The sequence below is a fragment of the Lolium rigidum genome, chromosome 7 (genome assembly GCF_022539505.1).
Source record: "Lolium rigidum isolate FL_2022 chromosome 7, APGP_CSIRO_Lrig_0.1, whole genome shotgun sequence".
NCBI lineage: Eukaryota > Viridiplantae > Streptophyta > Magnoliopsida > Poales > Poaceae > Lolium > Lolium rigidum.
The window spans coordinates 215,400,730-215,406,504 of NC_061514.1; positions in this window are offsets into that span (position 1 = coordinate 215,400,730).

Here is a 5,775-nt window from a genome sequence, read left to right on the forward strand (position 1 = left end):
CTGTCAATACTGAACAAACCTGGTTGGGGAAGAGGAATTTCTTTCTCATCCCCGTCAGAAAACAACATTCTATAGACCATATTATCTAAAGTAGAATCAGTAGTCACAAAATGATGACTCTTCATAGCAGCAATATCAAGTCCCCTAGGGGCCAATGGCACATCATTAGGATCAATAGGAAGATTTAGATATGTTAAAACACGCAGTGCAATAGTTCCTCCAAAAATAGGTCCCCTGGTAGTCGGCGGCGAGCAATAAGAGCACCAAGGTGATAGGATGTTTGACCAGTAAGTGCAATATTCAGGAAAGCAAGATGGTAGCTAGAGATATTACTAGTGTTCTCCCTACCAAGAATGCTAGTAGCAATGTAATATGCAAAATACTTAATGGCGGGGAGTTGAATGTTCCTTATCTTGCCCCGCCGAATGGTGCGACAATCATCATCGGTAATCCCTCGATAGAGCTCCAACAAGTCCCGGGGGTTGTCATCAATCCTACTTGCTGTACCTGCAGGGACAATATCCAACGCAAGACAAAAATCCTTCAATTGCATAGTAACAGGATTACCATAGATCCTGAATGCAACCGTTGGCTCATATTGTTTGTTGTTGAACCGGAAGCTCTCGACGAAAATTTTTGTGAGCATATAGTATTGCTCCCTTTCATCTCCCATATAGGTAGTTAACCCTGCCCTCGTTGACAAGGGTTAAGAAATCCTCCAATATCCCTGCATTCCTTAGAAAATCATAGCATGGGAAAGTCGAAGCATTAGGAGGCCCGTTGTCCTCTTCGGGTGCGAAGCTAGGCGCGATGATGTCCTCGTTGTACGACCGCCTAATTTGGGTGGCGGTCCTAGAAGGCCTCCCGGTGCTGGTTGTTCCCTTCTTGAACAATTCTCCAAATTTGAACTTCTTCATTTTCTGAAATTTTCAACAAACAATATAAAACTTGATTTGGTGACATATAATTGAGGGAAACTACCATAGGAACTTGCTAGAGTACTAATCACGCATAAAAACTAATTTCTACCACTTAGAACAAGCATGCAAGCTCACTAAACATGTTACCTACAGCAGCAAAATATTCAAGATATACTCAACCAAACAAAATTCTACTTGGATGGGTGGAGGAGTCACATACCAAGGAGCAAATGTGCCAAATTTCAGCAGGAAATCTGGGCTGAGCAAAGAGATCGAGAAATCTGGAGTTCTTGAGCAAAAACGCGAGTGAGAGGAATTTGGTACGAGTTTTTTCGGGAGAGAGAAGGTGTTGGGAGGAAGAGATGACAAAGTGAGGCAAGGAGGGGCCCACACCACATGGTGGCGCGGCCACCTCCTTGGCCGCGCCGGCCTGTGGTGTGGCACCCTGTGGTGCCCCACAGGTCATCCTCTGGTGCTCCCAGGTGCCTCGTCGAAAAATAGGACCAACGGTGTAATTTTCGCGAATTTTTGAAAACTTTGAAAAATGCACATTTTCTGGGTATTAAGTTTATTATTAATGGCCAGGAAAATTTTTGAAATCTCAAATCAACTAAGAAACTTTGCAAATTAAAAATGCTACAGCAACTAAAGCAAGTGGAGGAAGAAAGAGATGTTGTTTACCTCCTCTATGCATATAAAATGTATTTGTTAACAAGGTTGATCAAGTCTTGCCACCAAATAAATTTTACATAGCATATGAAGAAATAAACCTCAAATCAATCATGTTACCTTGAATTGTATTGATATGGATCCAATCACAAGAGTTTGATATTCTTCTTTAGGCTCATATATAGGACAATCAATAGTTCCCACTTTGATAGTTCTCACATTAGAAATAGTATTAACTCCGCACGCTTTCTCAATCCTCTTGGGGAAATAGACGGTGTGTTCCTTATCATCAACATTGAAAGTAACCTTTCCTTTATTGCAATCAATAACAGCCCCTGCGGTGTTAAGAAAAGGTCTCCCAAGAATAATAGACATATTATCGTCTTCAGGCATTTCCAACACAACAAAAACAGTTAATATCAAGCAGTTATTAGTAACTTGAACAGGAACATCCTCACATATACCAACAGGAATAGCAGTAGATTTATCAGCCATTTGCAAAGATATATCAGTAGGTATCAACTTATCTAAGTAAAGTCTCTTGTATAGAGAAAAAGGCATAACACTAACACCGGCGCCCAAGTCACATAGAGCAGTTTTAACATAATTATTCTTAATAGAACAAGGAATAGTAGGTATACCGGGTCGCCCAACTTCTTTGGAACTTTGCCATTGAAAGAGTAATTAGCAAGCATAGTGGAAATTTCCTCATTGGGGATTTTCCTTTTGTTAGTAACAATATCTTTCATATACTTTGAATAAGGAGGCAATTTAATAGCATCGATCAAAGGAATTTGCAAGAATAAAGGTTTCATCCAATCACGGAATTTATTATAGTGTTCCTCTTCCTTTGATTTTAGTTTCTTAGCGAGGAAAAGGCATTGGCTTTTGCACCCAAGGTTCTCTTTCATTACCATGTTTCTCAGCAATAAAATCTTCTTTAGTATACTTTTTATTTTGAGCATGCTTTTCGAGGTTCTTCTTCAACCTCTTCTTTATCGGGAGTATCATTCTTATCATTATCTTTATCATGTTCATTACCACTTTCAGTTTCAAGCATCGAAATAGAAATACTATTAGGATCATTAGCAGGTTCGGAGGATTCTACAACATTTTTATGTTTCTTCTTCTTTTTCTTAGAATGAGCTCTAGGTTCAATGCGTTGAGAATCTTGTTCAATTCTTTTGGGATGCCCTTCGGGATATAGAGGATCCTGGGTAGAGACACCACCTCTAGTTGTTACTTCATAAGCTTGTTTTTCTTTAGCATTATTTCCTAACAAGTCATTTTGCACTTTAGTGAGTTGATCAATTTGAGTTTGAATCATATGAAAATGTTTAACAAGCATCTTAACATCATTGGAGGTTCTCTCCACAATATCATGCAATTGACTAATAGCTTGAGAATTTTCCATTAGATGATTCTCTACTCTCATATTAAAATTTTCTTGCTTAACAATATAATTATCAAACTCATCTAAGCATTGCGCAGGAGGTTTTGAATACGGAATATCTTCCCTAGTAAAGCGTTGAAGGGAATTTACCTCAATCATGGATGAAGGGGGAATTATCTCACATATGTCTTCTATGGGAGGTAGATTCTTCACATCTTCAGATTTAATACCTTTCTCCTTGAGAGACTTCTTGGCTTCCCTCATATCTTCATCATTCAATTTAATTAAACCCCTCTTCTTCACTATTGGCGTTGGAGTTGGTTCAGGCGTATTCCAATCATCATAATTCCGGCCTATTTTAGCCAATAATTCTTCGAGCGTCGTCCGGAGTTCTTTTCCTGAAAACACAACCAGCACAACTATCCGGGTATGCCCTAGACTCAATGGTTAGTCCACTATAAAATATATCAAGTAAATCATGCTTTTCTAAATCATGGTCGGGCAGAGCTCTAATAAGAGAGCAAAATCTTGCCCAAGCCTCGGGCAATTTCTCTTCATCTCCACGATCAAAATTATAAACTCTCCGCAAAGCGGCATGTTGAGCACTAGCGGGAAAGTATTTCCGAAAGAAAACGAGCAAGCAATTCTTTTGGACTTTTAATAGAACTAGGTGGCAAACTATTATACCAAGTTTTAGCGTCATCCTTTAATGAGGATGGAAAGATTTTAGCAACAAAGTAAGTACGCTTCTTAACATCATCGAGAAAACAAGCTACTCAAAGTAGATAACTCGGTCATGTGTTCAACGAGCACTTTCTTTTTCGAGTACCACAAAAAGGTGTTTTCTCAACAATAGCTATATGAGATAGATCAAGAGAAAAATCATAATCTTTATCCCTAATGTTTATAGGAGATGTGGCAAATTTAGGATCAGGAGACGAGTTTATATCTAACGGTATGTTCTGCAAGCAACTTTTTAATTTTTCTTGCATCGGTAGTAGCATGGCATTTTTCAATAAAATCATCATCAAGTTCCACATAATCTTCATCAAGATCATCACTGGAGTATTCAAGTTCGGGTGAATTAACAGGTGTAGTAACATCGGGAGTTTCAGCATTTTCAATTTGTCTAGACCTAGCAATTTTAGCATCTAAAAAAGTTCCCAATGAACCACTATCATCAAGCACGACGGACATATTATCGGTATTATGAGAGTTTTCAGATTCAGCGAAGTACCGAGCATTTGAAGCATGTGGCGGTGAAACAAGTTTATCAATCACGGATGGTGAATCAAGAGCAGCGGAGGTACTCAGAGTTGTACCTTTTCTTGTAGTGGATGGTAATATGGCGACCTTAGTATCGCGAGTTTTACCCATGATGGAGAATTTGCAGCGAACAATATCAATCCAAGTGAACTTCCAAATAAAGCTATGCTCCCGGCAACGGCACCAGAAAATAGTCTTGATGACCCACAAGTATAGGGGATCGCAACAGTCTTCGAGGGAAGTATTACCCAATTTATTGATTCGACACAAGGGGAGACAAAGAATACTTGAAAGCCTTAACAGCGGAGTTGTCAATTCAGGTGCACCTGGAAACAGACTTGCTCGCAAGAGTTTATCAGTAGTAACAGTTTTATAGCAGTAGCGATAGTGAAATAACGAGTAGCGAGTAACAAAGACAGCAGTAGTGATTTTAGTAAACGAGCGGGATTAAAATATCGTAGGCACGGGGACGGATGACGGGTGTTGCATGGATGAGAGAAACTCATGTAACAATCATAGCGGGGCATTTGCGAGATAATAATAAAACGGTATCCAAGTACTAATCAATCAATCGGCATGTGTTCCAATTATCGTCGTACGTGCTCGCAATGAGAAACTTGCACAACATCTTTTGTCCTACCAGCCGGTGGCAGTCGGGCCTCAAGGGAAACTACTGGATATTAAGGTAATCCTTTTAATAGAGTACCGGAGCAAAGCATTAACACTCCGTGAACACATGTGATCCTCACATCGCTGCCATTCCCTCCGGTTGTCCCGATTTCTGTCACTTCGGGGCCATTGGTTCCGGATAGCGACATGTGTATACAACTTGCAGGTAAGATCATAAACAACGAATATCTTCATGAATCAATAACATGTTCAGATCTGAGATCATGGCACTCGGGCCCTAGTGACAAGCATTAAGCATAACAAGTTGCAACAATATCATAAAAGTACCATCTACGGACACTAGGCACTATGCCCTAACAATCTTATGCTATTACATGACCAATCTCATCCAATCCCTACCATCCCCTTCGGCCTACAGCGGGGAATTACTCACACATGGATGGGGGAAACATTGCTGGTTGATGGAGAGGCGTTGGCGGTGATGGCGGTGATGATCTCCTCCAATTCCCCGTCCCGGCGGAGTGCCAGAACGGAGACTTCGACTCCCGCGACGGAGTTTCGCGATGTGGCGGCGTTACGGAGGGTTTACGGCGACTTCGACTTCTCCCCGTGCGTTTTTAGGTCGAGGCGAATAAGTAGTCCGAAGGGGGCGTCGGAGGCCGGCCGAGGGGGCCACACCACATGGCCGCGCGGGCCCCCCTTGGGCCGCGCCGCCATGTGGTGTGGGGCCCTCGGGCCTCCACTTCAATTGTTCTTCTGGCTCCGTCATTATTCTGGGAAAATAGGCCCTTTCGTCAAAATCCCGAGGTTTTTCCTGAAAGTTGGATTTCTGCACAAAAACGAGACACCAGAACAGTTCTGCTGAAAACAGCGTTAGTCCGTGTTAGTTGCATCCAA